The following is a 21,566-nucleotide window of genomic DNA, read 5'->3' as shown; positions in this document are numbered from 1 at the left end:
GTTGTTATTAGTTTAATTAATAATATTTATTATTACATTAACATATTTTAACAGTAAAAGTATACTATTAATTTAATTAGATATTTATTTAATTAAACTGCGTTCAGATTAGCATGACGACGATGTACGAAACGTGTGTATTGCAAATTTAAAAGCGAAATTCCCGTAGTACCCCTTCTCACCGACATTAATTACGGGAACTACTTCTTTAATAACAGTATAGCTATGAACAGTTTGAGATTTGGTTGTAGTGATTGCAACGCACCTGATCGGCACTTGGAGGCTTTTACCTTTGAAATTGAAAGGAGGACTTAATGCATTTGTTTACTTTTTAATTTAATTCAATATTTTGTTTTAATTCCTTAACTAGAAAAATGTTACATATTCATCGCTTAAAAATTATTTGATTATCTAAAATAATCTTTGCGGTTAGTTTTTTTGAAAAAAATGTAAAATTTTTGTCTAGGTGGCAGTCTTAATGGATTTTCATTATTTGACATGGATTTTTTGATTTAATAGAATATAATATATTATTTTTTAAAAAAATAATATGAAACACAATTTATTCATTTGAAACCACAAAAACACGAACGAACAAACTCTCTCCTTCACCAAAACCCTAATCGATATCGCCCTTCTTTTTTCTTCTATCTCTGACCACCATAACCTCCAATAGAGAAACCAAAATTGTTTTTGTGTTCCTTACCTCTTTGTCTACCTAATGGACCAAAACGTTCTTCTTTTCAAGTCGCCAGCATCAGACCTTTCTTCGCCCCCTTTTCAAGACAATAATACTCTGAACAGAAAACAAAAACTAATTTATGTGTCCTCATATCGCCTTTGGCTTCGTTTTTTATCATGGTGAGTATTTCTTTTCTCTAATTTTTGAATTTATACTTTATTGAAGAGAATGATCAATTCGTGTTGAAACCCTAATTTTCTCTTATTCTCGTGGGGACTTTGCTCAACAGTTAAATTATTCAAACACAAAGTTCAATGATCAAAAACAGGATGAATCTGGATGGCCTTAACTTCCGGTATTAGCATCCTATGGAAGAGGAAGAGATGCACCTAAAGGAAGGTTTAGTAGTCTCATTTTCGGAACTCGCCTCACTAATGTTATAATAATTGATAACTATCTACACCGTTATTAAAGATTATAAAGTTTATATTAAAATATGGAAGTAATTTTTTAAGGTGACAATGGAACAATTGATGGACGAGGATCTTCTTGGTGGAAAAAGTTCAAGTCATGTGAATTGAAACTTATTAGGCCATACATAATTGAACTCATGTACTCTAATCAAATACAGATATCGCATCTCATTTTTATTAACTCTCCAACGTGGTTTGTCCATCCAATTTATAGCAGGTTTTATGAAACACCATTTTCGATTTTTCACAACGTTAGAGCATTATATTATTTCATTATTCTGATCAATCTCTCTATTTTGTTAGTAACAAAATTGTAAATGGATTCACCATTCTTGCACCAATGGACTCTCCTAACACAAAAGGAATAAATCCAGGAAAAAAATCTTCAATAATATGCATAATTTCATCAACTTTTGATGAGAAAGAAAGCATTGGGAAATGATAATTTTTCTTAACAGATTTGTTGACAAATGTTAGGATTTGAAGACAATTACATTGTATCTGGTGATGATTGTATTTAGGATGGCAATGGATAGGATATGGGCAGTGTACTATAGTACATGTCCCCGTACCCGAGTTCATACCCACATGGGCACCAATATTTATACTCGTACTCATACCATATGGGTACCTAAATACATGTATCCATACACATTTAACCGCGTTTCTAATAAAGATAATTAATCAATTATAATTTTCATGTGATTTTAAGTTTTTAATAACACTAAAAAAAGTCCAAGAATGTTATTATTGAGTTAAGAAAAAAAACATTTATATAAAAATACTTACAAGTTTAATAGTGATGTGTGTTAATAAAATTGATAAATTAACTTGTATACATAATAAAAAAAACACATAAATATATATTGTGCGGGTATGGGGTGGGGTGGGTACTAAGGTACTCGTATCCGCGCTCATACCCGCTTATTTTAATGGGTAATTGCATGTGTATGTGCCCCTACCCATTTTATGGGTTTTTCTCCTATTTGTTATGGTAAATTTCATGGGTACCCATTAGGGATGGGTCCAATTTCCATCTCTAATTGTATTGCGATAAAAAGTGGATTGGATCAATATGGAATTAAAGTTGGAAATTCGTCTCAACCTATAATCATAAGAAGGTTAACATGTATATCACCTAATAGTGTTATATGATTGCGTTAGGGAGTGAAATTTCAGGTGGAATCCAAGATGTAAGAGAAGAAGACATAAATGTTATTACAACTGAATCAGTTGTTAGTGTTAAAACAAGATTTGGTTATGCATTTATACCTTTGAGTTTTGATGATAACAATGTAGTATTTGTGCGAGAATAATGATGGTACTCTAATGGTTTATTATTATGTAGCTTTAACAACCAGTTCTGATTCTGAATTTAGGATATGCAACGTCATCAATTTATGAACATTTATTCTGAAATTCGCTTCTATGTTGAATCACTCTTAAGAAGTTCTGAAAGATATTATGTTGTTGTTGCAATGTCCTTTCTGCTTCTGTGCTGATTCACTTTTAAGAAGTTCTAAAAGACGTTATGTAGATGTTGCAATGTTCTCTCTACTTCTGCGTTGATTCACTCCTGAGAAATTCTGGAAAGACGCTATGTTGTTGTTGTAATGATCTCATTGTTTCTGTTTCTGGATATGACTATGATTATCAAGCTTCTGAATAATGGCAAGGTTCTGAAGTTTTGTTACTTAGCTGAAGACTCTGAAGATCTCAAACCAGACGTTGACGTTGTCAAGATTTTGACTGAAGATTCTGAAGTTTTGTTACTTAATTGAAGATCTCAAGCCAAACGCTGACGTGGTCAAAGCTCTGACTGAAAGTTCTGAAGATTTTGATTTTAGCTTTGTGTTTCTTGTCTTCATGCTTCATCAACTTTTCATCAGAAGCCAATGAATTTGAAGATAACATCAAAGTGGATACTTGATCAAATAGTACATAGTACAAATCAAAAATATTTCTTCCACTCCTGAAAACATGGGCGAAGGATAATATTATTCATCACGCCTGTCACTAATCCGTTAGTGGACAGTTGCTCTTTTAGTATCCCTGATTTGCCCTCTAACGATCTCTTTCTTATGTTATATAAGTAGGACTTGGAGACTTGAAGAAAATGTTAATGCTGCTACAACATTTTACAAGACTGTTTCTACGTGAAAAGCTCTTAAAATTGTGTATGTTTTTCTTTAAGTGATTGTATTTTATTTGTTTAAAATTTTCTTATGTAGAAGCAACTTGTAACACAAAATATGTATTCAAAATTGTTTGTTTGATTTCCTTAAGGATACTAAGTTATAGTCGGATCCTTGAGAAGACTAAGAAAGTTGTTCTTTGTGATTTCCTTAAGGAGACTAAGTTGTAGTCGGATCCTAGAGAAGACAAAGAAAGTTGTTCTTTGTGATTTCCTTAAGGAGACTAAGTTGTAGTAGGCCTTGAGAAGACAAAGAAAGTTGTTCTTTGTGATTTCCTTAAGGAAACTAAGTTGTAGTCAGATCCTTGAGAAGATAATGAAAGTTGTTCTTTATGATTTCTGTAATCTGTTTGATTATAGTGGATTAAGTCCTTGTGTATAAGGAGAAATCACCTTGGCAGGTGGACCACAGTGTTGGTGTAAGCCCTAAAGGCCAATACTTTTGGTACTTGTATCGAATTATCTATTAATAATAAAAGGTTTTTTCTTTATTATGTTTGTTTAATAAAGTCCCTAGAATAGCTAGTCCGTTTAATGTATCAAGTGTGACTTAATCATGAGATCACATTAAACATAAGGACACTATTTTTAAAGTATTCGGAGTCGAACTTTATTGTGAAGTGGGATAACATTAAAGCATTAAGACTATTATGTATATAGACTGATGATCACATCTCATGGATCATGGATAAGGAGTTATCAAGTCTTAAACATAGGTATGAATATTAAGAGTAATATTTATACTGGATTGACCCGCTATGAGAATACTATATAGAATGTTATGCAAAGTGTCATAAGTTATTCTCATGGTGATAATGGTGTATACCACCCTTCGACCTGAAACCACTATGGACCCTAAATGTAGAGTCGAGTGCCTTATTGTTGATCAAACGTTGTCCGTAACTAGATTACCATAAAGACAGTTGATGGGTACTCCACGAAGCATGCTAAGGGACATGAGTGACCTAGATGGAATTTTCCCATCCTGCCTAACAGGATAAATGTCTATGGGCCTAATATTGAACTGGAAAAGGATGACACAATATATGCCTTGTGTTCAATATAGACATAAGGGCAAAAGGGTAATTGTACACATAAGTATTATCATAAAAGGATTTATCAGATCACATGATATTTTCGTGTCTTGGGTAGCAGTGATGTGTTGCTAGATATCGCTCACTGTTTATTATGTTAAATACGTGATTTAATATAATTGCCAATGCCGTAAAAACCTACAGGGTCACACACAAAAGGACGGATTGATGAGAGATAGAGTAACTAAGGAACACCGTAAGATACGGTGCACTTAAGTGAATTGTAGAACACCGTAAGGTACGGTGTACTTAAGTAGAATACGAAATATGGTATGGTACCACACACTTAAGTGAGTTTGGCATATTATAAGATATGAGCCACATACACTTAAGGTGGCTTTTTTAGCTTGTAGCCCACACAAGTGGTTCTATAAATAGAACCATTATACAGAAGCATTTGTGCAGTTGCAATTTCGTTTCTCTCTCTCTCTCACTTAAAGATTTCATTCGTAGCAGCTAGCACTGAGATTGAAGGAATCTGTTCATGTGGACTGAGTAGAGGCGTTGTCATCATTCAACGTTCGTGATCGCTCCGTAGATTTGCATCAAAGGTTACAATCGCCACAAGAGGTAACGATTCTATCACTAATCATGCCCATTCGTAAGGATCACTAAAGGAGAAATTTTTAAATTCCGTTGCATTTTGGATCGCTCTTCTCCTTCAGTGGTATCAGAGCCTGGTTACCAAACCATGCATCTGATAGATGTTTATTTTCTGTATTTTCTGTATTAATACGATTAAAAGACAGAATGAATCAAAGAATAAACGAGTAATTAAATTTGGCATCATGTGTGTACGATTTGGATGATTGATGTTGACTATACTTCAGAATCCGACATTAGTATGGTGAAGCAGCGATACATCGATCGTCGATAGGTTACACAATTGAGATCAATCAAGTTATATATATGATTTAAGTAATCCTGATGCAAAGTTTTAGCACTCATCAAGACTAGTATCGGATAATGTAGGTTTTGCCTAATTGAGGTGCATGTTCTATATTAGTAAGGTGCGATGGGATAATTGTAATATCCAATTGCTAAAACAATGTGTCAAACTTAACTAAACAAGTCATAATAAGATTATATATGTTTAGAAGCAAGAGTTGGAAATGATCCATGTGATGGATTGGAATGAGGAGTTATTCACCCAACTAAAATATTCGACAGTTGTATTAGATACAATTGGAAGGAGTTCCTACCTAAATAACCTAGTTTTGTGTAATCCGCCTACGCGGACTTAAAACAAAGTGAAATGTGGATCTCGACCCACTAGAAAATCTTCTAACGGGATTTTCCGAATCAAATGGTGAGGGTCATTTGTTTTGAGTAAAATAGTGAGAGCATATTTAATTAAAGTTCTAATTAAATATGTTATTGATACTTATATTTTCATTATTTTCATGTAGATTACCATGACAACAAACACCTCTAACAATATTTTGCGATCAATCCTTGATAAGGAAAAATTGTCTGGGACAAATTTTCTGGATTGGCACCGAAATCTGAGGATTTTCCTCAAACATGATAGAAAGCTGTATGTCTTGGAGAAACCTGTTCCTGAAGAGGAACCTCCTAGTTCTGCACCTAAGGCAGAAAGAGATGCTTATAAGAAGCATGTCAATGATGCCAATGAAACTGCCTGTCTCATGCTAGCTACCATGAACTTAGAGTTACAAAAGCAACATGAGAACCTGGCAGCGTTCGATATGATCGAACACCTGAAGATGCTCTATCAAGATCAAGCAAGGCATGAAAGGTTTGAAGTTTCAAAAGCCCTTTTTCAAGGAAAGTTAGCTGAGGGAGCCCCTATAGGTCCCCATGTGCTCAAGATGATTGGGTATGTGGAAAACCTTGAGAGGTTGGGTTTTCCCCTCAGAAAGGAACTTGCGACTAATTTGATCTTGCAATCGTTGCCGGATAGATTAAGTCAATTTGTCCTAAATTTAAATATGAATGATATGGATAAATCTCCTCCTGAACTGCTAGCCATGTTAAGAACTGCTGAGCAGAATCTGAAGTCAAAAGGGAAGTCCATTCTGATGATCGGAAATGGAAAGAGACAGAACAAAAGACCCACCAAGCAGGGTGATAAAGGGAAAGGCAAGGATGTTGCCAAATCCAAACCCATTGTTGCTTCTTTGAAGCCTGGTGGAGGCATAGCAAAGGAATGCACCTGCTTCCATTGCGGTAAGACCAGACACTGGAAGAGAAACTGCCCAAAGTACCTGGAAGATAAGAAGAATGAAGTAGAGACTTCAACTTCAGGTATTTTTGTTATTGAAATTAATTTATCTACTTTTGCATCATGGGTATTAGATACTGGATGTGGTTCTCACATTTGTACCAATGTGCAGGGGCTAAAAAGGAGTAGAGATTTGGCAAAAGGTGAAGTTGACATACGAGTTGGCAATGGAGCAAAGGTTGCTGCTTTAGCCGTAGGAACTTATGTACTGACTTTACCTAGTGGTTTAATAATTCAGTTAGAGAACTGTTATTATGTACCTACAATTAGCCGGAATATTATTTTCGTTTCTTGTTTGGACAAGTTTGGTTTTTCATTTATAATAAAGAACAATTGTTGCTCAATTTATTTGAATGATATATTTTATGCTACTGCACAAATGAACAATGAACTATATGTCCTTGATCTTGAAATGCCTATTTATAACATTAATACTAAAAGGATGAAACCTAATGAGTTAAATCCAACTTACCTTTGGCATTGTCGATTAGGCCACATAAATGAGAAACGCATTTCCAAACTCCATAAAGATGAACTCTTGGACTCTTTTGATTATGAATCATATGAGACATGTAAATCTTGTTTAATTGGAAAGATGACAAAGTCTTCATTCACAGGAAAAGGTGAAAGAGCTAATGATCTTTTGGCCCTCATACATACTGATGTATGTGGACCACTTAACATACCAGTCAAAGGAGGTTTTCAGTACTTCATCACATTTGCTGATGATTTCAGTAGATATGATTATGTGTATTTAATGAAACACAAGTCAAAGTCCTTTGAGAAGTTCAAGGAATTAAAGAATGAAGTACAAAACCAACTAGGTAAGAATATTAAAACTCTTCGATCAGATCGAGGTTGTGAGTATTTAAGCCTAGAGTTTGATGACCATCTGAAAGAGTGTGGGATCCTATCCCAACTTACTCCTCCTGGAACACCTCAATGGAATGGTGTATCTGAGAGAAGAAATCGAACCCTGTTAGACATGGTCCGATCCATGATGAGTCACGCCGATCTTCCAAACTCCTTTTGGGGACATGCACTATTGACAGCAGCTTACACACTTAACCGTGTTCCATCCAAAAAGGTTGAGAAGACACCATATGAGATATGGAGTGGTAAGAAACCATGTATGTCTTACATGAAGATTTGGGGTTGCGAAGTTTATGTAAAACGACAAATTTCAACTAAGCTTGAGCTCAATTCTGACAAATGCTTATTTGTGGGGTATCCTAAAGAAACAAGAGGGTATTACTTCTACAATCCTTCTGAGGGCAAAGTGTTTGTCGCTCGAAGTGGAGTTTTCCTAGAAAAGGATTTTATTTCCAAAGGAATCAGTGGGAGGAAAGTAGAGCTTGAAGAAATTCAAGAATCACAAAGCATTGATACACCTATGGAGGAATTAGAGCAGGAAACACAAGTAGTTGTGGAAGAGCAACCTGCTCAGTAGAACAAGACCAGCGTAGGTCAAGCAGGATACGTCACCTACCTGAGAGATATGGATATCTCATAACTGATCAAGGTGATGTATTACTCATGGATCAAGATGAGCCTATGACCTGCCAAGAGGCTATAACTGGTCCCGAGTCTGAGAAGTGGCTAGAAGCCATGAAATCTAAAATGGATTCCATGTACACAAACCAAGTTTGGACCTTGGTAGAGCCTCCTGTAGGAGTTAACCCTATAGTGAAATTCTGGTATCAGATATAAGATGTCGAAGGTAATGTCACGACACTAATATCTGGTAATAAATAATGGATAAACAAAACAGAATGGTAAAGCGAATAACACAAGCAATTGTTAACCCAGTTCGGTGCAACTCACCTACATCTGGGGGCTACCAAGCCAGGAAGGAAATTCACTAAAATAGAATTAGTTCAAAGACTCTCCGTACACTTCAACAAGTTACAGTCTTTATCACCTAATCTCTACCCGTGCAATTTCTACCTAAGCACTCTTAGATATGAGAACCCACTCACTTTCCTACAATCACACACCAGTGATTTTAAACAACAATCCCTTGAGAAAAGAAAATACTTTTCAATTACACACTCTTGATTTTACTTCACAGTTTCAATCAAGAAGACACACTTTTGATCTTGCTTCACAGCTTTGATCAAGAGGACACACACTCTTGCTTAACAGCTTTAGAGTGACAAATTACAACCACAAATCAGTCCAATTCAATCATCAATGGATGACTTGAATGACCTACAAGTCTTACGATTAAACAGACACAAACCCTATCTCTCTCTCTGTATTTCGCTCAGTCTTGGTTGTATGTTGAAGCAGGTTTTCTAAGTCCCTTTTTATAGAAGCTCTCAGATGGGCTTGGACATCTTGAAAACCCTAAATCTATTTTCCAATCAAATCTTTTTATAACAGTTGTATAGATCTCCTTGGAAAATAAGTAAATTTGGTTGTAATCCATGATTGAATGCGCCAGCTAGTCATATCTTCAATCATCCAAAGATTGCCATTAATTGTGCAATCACAAAACACCAAACATTCATACTGAATGTTCTGTGTACAAGATGTCATGACATCGGGTCTGACATCCTGGAAAAATCCTGCATAATCCAATAATTCCTTTTATAACTTCCAGCAGGTACAGCCATATTAGATGTCATGACATTGTGTATGTCATCTGAAACAATCCTGCATGAACATGTCTTTCATTTAAGCTTCAGCAGGTACATCCAATATCAGAAGCCTTGTCATTGTATGTGGCATTCTGAAACAATCCTGCATGCACATGTTCTTGAACTCCAGCAGGTACATAGGATATCTCATGTTAAGACATCACACATAACATCTTGTGAACACTCTTTGTTTTACCAAAATTGCTGCCAACACTTAGAATCAACAAACACCCCCTTTGGAAAATTTTGGCTAAAACATATAGCAGTCCTTTTTGTTCACAAGGTAAACTATCAGCAGTTAAACAACATAATAGTTTCAAAAAGAAGACTGACATGGATGGTAAGGTACATACCTATAAGGCAAGACTGGTTGCAAAAGGATATAAACAAATTCATGGGGTTGACTGTGATGAAACCTTTTCACCAGTTGCAATGCTTAAATCTATTCGGATTTTACTTGTTATCGCTGCATATCATGATTATGAAATATGGCAGATGGATGTCAAAACTGCTTTCCTTAATGGGAATCTTCTTGAGGATGTGTACATGACATAGCCTGAAGGATTTGACATACCAGAAGAAGCCTAAAAGATATGTAAGTTACAAAGTTCAATCTATGGATTGAAGCAAGATTCTAGAAGTTGGAATCTTCATTTTGATGAAACAGTAAAACAATATGGATTCATCAAGGATGAAGATGAGCCTTGTGTCTACAAGAAGGTTAGTGGGAGCATGATCATTTTCCTGGTATTATATGTAGATGACATATTACTCATTGGAAACGATGTCCCTACCCTACAACAAGTAAAATCTTGGTTGAGGAAATGCTTTTCTATGAAGGACCTAAGTGAAGCAGCCTATATATTAGGAATCAGAATATATAGAGATAGATCATAAAAACTGCTTGGCCTAAGTTAGAGTACATACATAGACAAAATGCTGAGACGCTTTAATATGCATGATTCCAAGAAAAGATTCATACTTATGCAACATGGCATGTGTCTATCAAAAACACAATCCCCTTTAACTAAGGAAGAAAGGGATCGCATGAATATGATTCCATATGCATCTGCAATAGGATCTATCATGTATGTCATGTTATGTACTCGACCAGATGTCTCGTATGCTTTAAGTGCAACGAGTAGGTACCAGTCTGATCCGAGTGATGCTCATTGGGTAGCTGTCAAGAATATCCTTAAGTATTTGAGAAGGACTAAAGACTCATTCTTGATATATGGAGGTCAGGAAGAGCTTGATGTAATTGGATACACCGATGCTAGCTTCCAGATAAATAAGGATGACTTTAGATCGCAATCTGGTTATGTGTTTTGCTTAAACAGTGGCGCTGTGAGCTGGAAAAGTTCAAAGCAAGATATAGTTGCTGATTCTACAATCAAGGCCGAGTATATTGTTGCCTCAAGTGCAGCAAAGGAAGTTGTTTGGATCAAAAAGTTCATAAGTGAACTTGGCATAGTTCCTAGCATTGTGGATCCCATTGGTCTTTATTGTGATAACAATGGTGCTATCACATAAGCTAAGGAGCCTAGACCTCACCAACGATCCAAACACATACTTAGGCGTTATCCCCTCATTCTATATATAATAGATAGAGAAGATGTGAAAATATGCAGAGTACCTACACTTGACAATATTGCTGACCCATTGACAAAGCCTCTTGCGCAGCAGAAGCATGATGGCCATACTAGATCTATGGGCATTAGGGGTATGCCTGATTGCCTCTAGTGCTAGTGGAAGATTATTGGTGTAATCCCTAGAGGCCAATACTTTTGGTACTTCTATCGAATTATTTATTAATAATAAAAGGATTTTTCTTTATTATGTTTGTTTAATAAAGTCCCTAGAATAGCTAGTTTGTTTAATGTATCAAGTGTAACTTAATCATGAGATCACATTAAACATAAGGACACTATTTTTAAAGTATTCGGAGTCGAGCTTTATTGTGAAATGGGATAACATTAAAGCATTAAGACTATTATGTATATAGACTGGTGATCACATCTCATGGATCATGGATAAGGAGTTATCAAGTCTTAAACATAGGTATGAATATTAAGAGTAATATTTATACTGGATTGACCCGCTATGAGAATACTATATAGAATGTTATGCAAAGTGTCATAAGTTATTCTCATGGTAATAATGGTGTATACCACCCTTCGACCTGAAACCACTATGGACCCTAGATGTAGAGTTGAGTGTCTTATTGCTGATCAAACATTGTCCCTAACTAGATGACCATAAAGACAGTTGATGGGTACTCCACGAAGCATGCTAAGGGACATGAGTGACCTAGATGGAATTTGCCCATCCTGCGTAACAGGATAAATGTCTATGGACCCAATATTGAATTAGACAAGGATGCCACGGTCTATGCCTTGTGTTCAATATAGACATAAGGGCAAAAGGGTAATTGTACACACAAGTATTATCACAAAAGTATTTGTCAGATCACATGACATTTTCGTGTCTTGGGTAGCAATGATGTGGATACCGCTCACTGTTTATTATGTTAAATACGTGATTTAATATAATTGTCAATGCCGCGAAAAACTACAGGGTCACAAACAAAAGGGCGGATTGATGAGAGATAGAGTAACTAAGGAACACCGTAAGGTACGGTATACTTAAGTAGAATACGAAATAGGGTAAGGTACCACATGCTTAAGTGATTTTGGCATATTATAAGATATGGGCCATATACACTTAAGTGGGCTTTTTTAGCTTGTAGCTCACACAAGTGGTTCTATAAATAGAACCCTTGTGAAGAAGCATTTGTGCAATTGCAATCTCATTTCTCTCTCTCTCTCTCTCTCTCTCTCTCTCTCTCTCTCTCTCTCTCTCTCTCTCTCTCTCTCTCTCTCTCTCACTCACTCAAAGCCTTCATTCGTAACAGCTAGCACTGAGATTGAAAGAATCAGTTCGTGTGGACTGAGTAGAGGTGTTGTCATCATTCAACGTCCGTGATCGCTCCATAGATCTGCATCAAAGGTTACAATCGCCACAAGAGGTAACGATTCTATCACTGATCATGCCCATTCGTAAGGATCACTAAAGCAGAAACTTTTAAATTCTGCTGCGTTTTGGATCGCTCTTCTCCTTCACAGAGTAGCTTTAATTTCAAGCGAACCAAGATACAAATCCTCGTGCCTTTCTCTCTTTGTTCTTTTGACTATCTAGAGTTTTTGAGTTGGTAAAAAGCTTTTCTTTTTAAAATCCAATTTAAACCCCAATTTCTTGTGTTTTTCACATCTTCAATTGACATCAGAGCTTTGATTGTGATAAAATTTTATGAACACTTCACCGTGTTCAGTACCAATCCAGATTGTGTGAGAAACAATGGTCGCTACTAACAATAACGAGAAAGATCACTACAACGCTAAAACACTAGTCTTTGATGGTGAAAAGTTTGATTATTGGAAAGACAGAATCAAAAGTTTCTTTCTAGGATATGATATTGATCTCTGGGATCTTGTAGTCAATGGCTATGTTCACCCATTAAATGTTGAAGGAAACAATATAACAAGAAGTGTTATGACAGATCAACAAAAGAAGGATTTCAAGAATCATCATAAGGCTAGAATGATATTGCTTAATGTTATCTCTTATACTAAGTATGAGAAGATAACAAACAAATATTTTGCTAAGTCTATCTTTGATTCTCTAAGAATGACTCATGAAGGGAATGCTCAAGTTAAGGAGACAAAGGCTTTGGCCTTAATCCAGGAATATGAGGCATTCAGAATGGAAGAAAATGAAATTGTTGAGACTATGTTCTCAAAGTTTCAGATGCTTATCGCAAGACTCAAGGTTCTGGACAAAGGGTGTTCTACGACTGACCATGTCAAGAAAATCATCAGAAGTCTCCCCCAAAAATGAAGACCTATGGTAACTACCTTAAAGTTGGCAAAGGATCTAAACAATATAAGTCTTGAAGAACTTGTTAGTTCTCTAAGAAGCCATGAGATAGAACTCTAGGAAGATGAACCTCAGAAGCGAGGTAAATTAGTTGCCTTGAAGTCCAAGTCGGAGAAGACAAAGGTTTATCAAGCTGAGGAAGAATTAGAAGATTCTGATAAAGACTCAGAAGATTATGATGATCTATCTTTGATTTCCATGAGGGTCAACAAACTCTGGAGGCACATGCATAATGGACAAGAAAAATTGAGGGGAGCTATAAAGACAGTTGGTCGTTATCATTCTTCTTCTGGAACAAATAAGCAAGGTTCTGGTAAAGAAGTTGTCTGTTACAAGTGAAAGGAGCCAGGCCACTACAAGAATGAGTGTCATAAGCTAAAGAATGACAAAAGGCATAAGAAAAATCTTTCTAAAGGCAAGAAGGGGTTTATGGCTACATGGGACGACTCAAAATCAGAAAAAGAAGATTCTGATGAGAAACAAGTCAATTTTACATTGATGGCAACTACAATTGGTCCTGAAGGTTCTATAGAACCAGAAGACAAAGTGTTGTTAGAGTCAGAATCAGACTCTGGCTCTGAAGAGACGTCCTTAGCAGCTCAGTTGAGACACCAATCATGATATCGGGACAATGGATGCTCGTGACACATGACTGGTAGAAGGCATATGTTCCAAGATTTAGAACTTAAGCCTAGAGGTTTCTTTGGTTTCGGAGGAAACCAGGCAGGGAATATCATTGGCTCTAGAACTATTGGTAATGGTAATCTCCCTTCTATTACTAACATTCATTTGGTTGATGGTTTGATGCATAACTTATTATCTATCAGTCAGCTCAGTGACAATGGTTATGATAAATTTTTAATCAAAAGTCATATAAGGTTGTTAGTCAGAAAGATGGCACAGTTCTTTTTAACGGAAAGAGGAAGAACAACATTTATAAAATCATACTTTTTGATCTTAAGGATCAAAACGTAAAATGCTTAATGTCTGTTAATGAGGAGCAATGGGTATGGCATAGATGTTTGGGCCATATTAGCATGAGAATGATTTCTCAGCTAAATAAGCTTGAATTAGTCAGAGGCTTACCCAACCTGAAGTTTTCTTCAGATGCTCTTTATGAAGCATGTCATAAAGGCAAGTTTTCTAAAACTTCTTTCAAAGCTAAAACTGTTGTTTCTACCTCTAAATTGTTAGAGGTTCTACATATTGATGTGTTTGGGCCAGTGAAAAGTGCCTCTATCAGTGGTAAGAAGTATGGATTGGTCATCATTGATGACTATAGTCGTTGGACATGGGTAAAGTTCTTGAAACACAAGGATGAGTCACATTATGTATTCTCTATCTTCTACTCACAAGTGAAAATAGAGATTGATTACAAAATAGTCAGAGTCAAAAGTGATCATAGTGGAGGATTTGAAAATAAGAACTTTGAAAATCTTTTTGATAAAAATGGCATTTCCCATGATTTCTCATGTCCTAGAACTCCACTGTAAAATGGGGTTGTACAAAGGAAAAATAAGACTTTGCAAGAAATGGCTCGCACCATGATCTAAGAAACTGATATGGGTAAGCATTTTTGGGCAGAGGCAGTTAACACAACATGTTATATTCATAACATGATTTATATTAGACATATTCTGAGTAAGACTCCTTATGAATTGTGGAAGAACAAAAAGCCCAACATTTCTTATTTCCACGATTTTGGTTGTGATTGCTTTATGTTGAATACTAAAGAGAATCTTGGCAAGTTTGATTCTAAGGCACTAAAGTGATTATTGTTAGGATATTCTTAATGCTCAAAAAGGCTATAGAGTATTTAGCACTGAGACACGAATTGTCGAGGAATAATTTCATGTTAGATTCAGTGATAAGCCTGACCTTGAAAAGTCAAAGCTAGTTGACAAATTTGCATATATGAAGATCAATTTTTCAGAATCCAAGGATAAATATCACGGAGATGAAGAATTAGAAGGAAAAGCTAAGGAAGATGAAGCAAAAGACTCATAAGCAACTCAACCAGAAGTTGTCATTGATCCAACTCATCAAAAGAAGAGTATACCAAGAACTTCTCATTCTGAAGAATTGATTCTGGGAGATAAAGATGCAACAGTCATAACTCGATGTTCATTCAAACCTTCTGAAGAAACTCTTATGAGTTTGGTATCTTTGATAGAGCCCAAATTTATTAATGAAGCTCTTCTGGATATTGAATGGATTCTGGATATGCAAGAGGAACTGAATCAATTCACCAAAAATGGTGTTTGGGATCTTGTTCATAAACCAAAGGGTGTCCATGTCATTGGAACCAGATGGGTGTTCAGAAACAAGCTCAATGAGAAAGGTGAGGTCTTCAGAAACAAGGCTCGACTGGTAGCACAAGGTTATAGTCAGCAAGAAGGTATAAACTATACATAAACCTTTGCGTCAGTTGCCATGTTAGAGTTTATTCATCTTTTAGTTTCGTTTGTAGTAAATCATAACATCAATCTGTATCAGATGGATGTTAAGAGTGCATTCTTGAATGGGTAAATTTCTGAAGAAGTGTATGTGCACCAAGCCCCTGGTTTTGAAAGTTCTCAAAAACCAGATTTTGTTTTCAAACTTAAAAAATTGTTATATGGTCTGAAACAAGCTCCCAGAGCTTGGTATGAAAGACTAAGTAACTTCCTTTTAAAAAATGATTTTACCATTGGGAAAATGGACACAACACTTTTTTGCAAACCTTTAAGAATGATATTATGGTTGTGCAAATTTATGTTGATGATATTATATTTAGTTCTGCTAATGCTTCATTGTGCAAGGATACAACACTCAGAAGGAACGTACATCCACCAAAGTAAGTATACAAGAGAACTTCTTAAGAAGTTTAACTTGTCAGAATGCAAGCAAGCAAAAATTCCAATGCATCCTACATGTATTCCGGAGAAGGAAGAGGTAAGTAGTAAGGTAAATTAGAAGTTATTCATAGGTATGATAGGCTCTCTTCTTTACCTAACTGCTTTTAGATCTGACATTTTATTTAGTGTTTCTTTGTGTGCTCGCTTCCAATCAAAACCTAGAAAGACTCACTTAAATTTTGTTAAGAGAATCTTTAGGTATCTGAAAGGTACTACTAATATTGGTTTATTTTATAGAAAACCAAGTGAATACAAGTTAGTAGGTTATCGTGATGCTGACTATGCTAGAGACAGAATAAAGAGGAAAAGTACTTATGGAAGTTGTCAATTTTTGGGAGACAATCTGATCTCGTGGTCTAGCAGGATGCAGTCAACAATTGCGCTTTCAACAGCTGAAGTTAAGTATATCGTAGCTTCTGGATGCAGCACTCCGATACTCTGGATGAAGAGTCAGCTAGAAGATTATCAGATTTTCAAGAGTAACATTCTTATTATCTGTGATAATACTTCTGCTATTTGTTTATCCAAGAACTATATCTTATATTAATGGCTAAACATATTGAGATTAAAGATCATTTTTTACGTGACTATGTCCAGAAGGGTATTTTCCATTTAAAATTTATTGATACAAACCATCAATGGGTTGATATCTTTATAAAAACCCCTGTTAAGGATAGATTCGTTTTCATTCTGAAAATTTAATATATGGACTCTTGTCCAAAATGAAAAGATGTTATCAAAATGTTAAGCTTCCAGAACTCTTGATTAGGTTATGAGAACTTAATGTTGTTTGATTCTGAGATACGGGTTTTCTGAAGTGAGGAAGTTTCATGAATCAAAAAGACTTTGATCAGAAGCAATCTTATCATTTTTTCTTCTTGGTTTTAAACAGTTATTCCATTTAATGGTTGTCATTTCGTTTGATATAATGTGGTTCTTAGTGGTGACAGTTGTCCCACTTTCTTAGCATGCATGATGATAGCGTGACACATTGGGTTTCTCCTTCTTGGAACTAGGTTAAAACTTTTATGTTTCCCTCTATGATGGTGTATCTCTTATTTTCATCATTACTAAAATATTTATATAAACTTACTTCACTCACATTTCACACTACGCTCACAATATTTCCACATTTTTTTCTCTTTCAAACCACCAACCTCTCTCTATACAACTTTTCATCCTCTACATTAATGAAGGAGTTGTTCCATTTGTTGATCCTTCCAACCTTCTAGAAACTTACCCAGATTCTTATGGAAATAGGAAGAAGAGCAGCAAGAAGAAAGTGGATCATGGAGAAGGAACTCTTGAACCACCAAAGAAGAAGAAGAAAGTGGAAATGGTTATGGATGATGTGCCTCTTAGGGAGCTCTAGAAAGAAACGATTTTGAAGGATACTTATGGTGTTACCCAACAGTCATCTAAGGCATATGATGCACCCACTTCTGATATCCTATCCAACCTAAGTGTATCAGAGATGGGTTAATTCCAAGATTTCAAAGCTGAAGAACTTTGGATGCAAAGTTTCTGAAAGGAATTTGCGTTCAAGTTTTGAACCTACAATGGAAGCCTTACAGTTACAATATGCCCCATTATGTCTTCTTGCTCCTGAAATTAAGGAAGAAGCAAAGGAGACTGAGGAAGCTTCTGGACATCTAGAGGCAGTCATATAAGATGTTTCTGCTCAACTTGGCAGAGGAAAACAAGTTGCTTCTGAAGATCAGTAGAAAACTCAAGACAGTGAGCCAAAACAATAAATTGTTGTTTTTGAGAATCAAAATGCTTTCAGAACTTCTTCTGGGATAATTCCTGAAGTAACTTTGAAGACTCTTCTGTTTGAAATTACTCTTTCCATACTGCCGCCTCATAATCCAAATCCTTAGTTTTTCAAAATTTTATGCACTTTTGTGTTATTTTGTCTAAGTATTTTTGTATTGTCCTGCCTTCTGGCATTTGGTATCAATAAAGTCATGTTGTTTCTTTATTTTATTTTGTCTATGTATTTTTGATCGATGACAAAGGGGGAGAAACATATTTGTTTTTGATATACCTATGTTCGTGAATCAGAATCCAAACATTTTTAGTGTTTATGCTAACAACTACTTCGAAGCATACTTTGTTAGTTGTTTTTCAGGGAAAGTCAGAACATCAAAAGCTCTTGAATCTCTTTTAAAAAAGGTTTTTAACCAGGCTTTGAAACTCTTTCAAAAAGAACCAAGCTTATGAAGTAAAGTTCATCAGAGTGTTTTGGATAAGGTCAAGCAACTTCTGAAGACAAACCAGACTTTGTTAGAAGATCATTTTGGTTCTGCAAAAAGGTTAATCGTGAAAGTATTCTTTCATTCTGATTTTATCTTTTTGGGATTGTACATCTCAAGGGGAGCTTTGTACTTCTGTATGATGTATCTTTTTGTGATTACCCTGTACAAAATTGTTCATCAAAATATATGATTTTGTCATCATCAAAAACGGGGAGATTGTTAAAACAAGATTTGGTTCTGCATCAATACCTTTGAGTTTTGATGATAGAAATGTAGTATTTATGTGAGAATAATTTTGGTACTCTAACGGTTTGTTATTGTGTAGCTTTAACAACTAGTTCTGATTATGAATGTATGACATTCAATGACATCAGTTTCTGAACATTTATTATGAAATTCGCTTATGCGTTGAATCACTTTTGAGAAGTTCTGAAAGACATTATGTTGTTGCTATAATATTCTTTATGCTTCTGTGCTGATTCACTCTTAAGAAGTTTTAAAATACGATATGTTATTGCTGCAATATTCTTTCTGCTTCTACGCTGATTCACTCCTGAGAAGTTCTAGAAAGATGTTATGTTGTTGCTGCTGCAATGATCTTTCTGCTTCTGCTTCTGGATGTGACTCTGATTATCAAACTTCTAAAGAATGGAAAGCTTTTTAATTTTTGTTACATAGCTGAAGACTCTGAAGATCTCAAGCCAGACTTTGTCAAGGTTCTGACTGAAGATTATGAAGTTTTGTTAATTAGTTTAAGATCTCAAGCCAGACGCTGACGTGGTCAAGGCTCTGACTGAAGATTCTGATTTCAACTTTGTGTTTCTTCTCTTTATGCTTTATCAACTTTTCATCAGAAGCCAATGAATTTGAAGATGAGATCAAAGTGGTATGTGATCAAATAATACATAGTACAAATCAAAAATATTCCTTCCACTTCTGAAAACATGGGCAAAAGATAGTATTATTCATCACACCTATCACAAATCCATTAGTGGATAACTGATCTTTTGGTATCCCTGATTTTCCCTCCAACGATCTTTTTCTTATGTTATATAAGTAGAACTTGGAGCCTTGAAGAAAATGTTAATGCTGCTACAACATTTTACAAGACTGTTTCTACGTGAAAAGCTCTTAAAATTGTGCATATTTTTCTTTAAGTGATTGTATTTTATTTGTTTAAAATTTTCTTGTGTAGAAGCAACTTGTAACACAAAATATGTATTCAAAATTATTTGTTTGATTTCCTTAAGGATACTAAGTTATAGTCAGATCCTTGAGAAGACTAAGAAAGTTGTTCTTTGTGATTTCCTTAAGGAGACTAAGTTATAGTCGGATCCTTGAGTTGACAAAGAAAGTTGTTATTTGTTATTTCCTTAAGGGGACTAAGTTGTAGTTAGATCCTTGAGAAGACAAAGAAAGTTGTTCTTTGTGATTTCCTCAAGAAGACTAAGTTGTAGTCGGGTCCTTCAGAAGACAAAGAAAGTTGTTCTTTGTGATTTCTGTAATATGTTTGATTATAGTGGATTAATTCCTTGTGTATAAGGTGAAATCACCTTGGCGCATGGACTAGAGTAGCTTTGATTTCAAGCGAACCAGGATAAAAATCCTAGTGTCTTTCTCTCTTTGTTTTTTATTGTGTGGAGTTTTTGAGTTGATAAAGAGCTTTTATTTTTAAAACCCGATCTCCCCCCCCCCCCCCCTTCTTGTGCTTTTCGCACCTTTAGTTAGAATCAAAACCGTTATCGGTAGAGGTGCATTTGTGAAGGATGTATTTGTTAAAGAATGAAATTGAACACGATGAAATATGTGTTTTGGATGATAGGGACTTATGAACAACACCCTGACAAAGATTTTGATTCCAAGGCATTTCTTAAAGTTAGTGGAATAAATTATAGAGATGTTATTGCTAAGAATATGACAATTGCAGGTAAACTTTAAGGAATTTTTAGTGATCCTTTTACTGGGACATATTTTTCTAATGTGACTATTGAAATGAGTGAAAAGGGGAAAAGAATAAACTTCCATGGAATTGTATTGGTGTTGCTGGAGTTTCAAACAATGTGAGTCCTCAGTCTTGTGAATTACTGCTTAAGAAGAAAGATAAATTGGATTGTCCTTATTCAAGTGACAAATTGCCTATTGAAAATGTTTAGCTCAAGACTTGTTCATTTAAGAGTAGTGTCTTTTGATAATACTATGAATGATGTATAGTTAACCGTCTAAATGTCATGCAAAACTCGTCCTCGTATGTATATTGGTTGAAGTTGAGTTTGAAATGAAATTTAATTTTTTTCTCATATTTTTGTTACATAAATATTTGGTTAGATGGAGGCTACAAAGTTCATATTTTGCTAGAATTTTAAAACTAACTTATTTACTTCAATTGAAAAATTGTTGTTATGAAAAGTTTCATCCTTGTTAATCTAAAATGTTTATCAAATTCAGATCTGGTAATTTATAGTTGGCTTAAATATGTTTCTATTTGGTCCTTTAACTAATTATAAGGTTTCAGTTTAGTCCGATATCTAAATTGTTGACTCACTATTTTGAATTTTGTCATGTTGTCATACCACATAAGCACGACTTAATGATTTTTTAGAAAATGTAATATAAGGGACCAATTAAACTAACATAACCGTTTTTAAGGGATCAATATATAATGTTTTTTAGTTAAAGGGCTAAAGTGAAACATTAAATTAAGTTAAGGGACTTGGTGACTAATTATGCCACTTCTTTAATAACAATATAGCTATGAATAGTTTGAGATTTGGTTGTACTGAGTTGCACTTCACCTGATCGCCACATGAAGGCTTTTACCTTTAAAATTGAAAGGAGGGAGAAATTCGTCCCATTTTCATCATTAATTTTTAAGAGAAAGGAAATTGAGACATATTTATGGATTAATATCAATATTTAAATTTCACACTTTTTAATATATAACAATTAAAAGATTAATAATGTAATCATTATATAATATAAGTGATTGATTCAAAAATAAATAAAAGACCAATTTTTAAAAATGGTCAAACATAAAGAGTTTGGTGTGTAATGTTACAAAAGATTAACTATGAGCCGAGACCACTTGATATTGTTAGTTGTAATTCATAGTTTTGTAGAGAGTTAACACTCGACTCTATTAAAGTAG

The 21,566-nt window shown here is 35.0% G+C and overlaps 1 pseudogene; it reads left to right on the top strand.

The window, feature by feature from the left end:
• Nucleotides 1-591: 591 nt before the first annotated feature.
• On the top strand, nt 592-20,574 carry LOC127094159 (probable polygalacturonase; annotated as a pseudogene).
• Nucleotides 20,575-21,566: the final 992 nt, after the last annotated feature.

Source organism: Lathyrus oleraceus, chromosome 6 (assembly GCF_024323335.1).
Source record: "Lathyrus oleraceus cultivar Zhongwan6 chromosome 6, CAAS_Psat_ZW6_1.0, whole genome shotgun sequence".
NCBI classification, from domain to species: Eukaryota; Viridiplantae; Streptophyta; class Magnoliopsida; order Fabales; family Fabaceae; genus Lathyrus; species Lathyrus oleraceus.
This window is presented reverse-complemented; position numbering and strand designations above follow the sequence as displayed.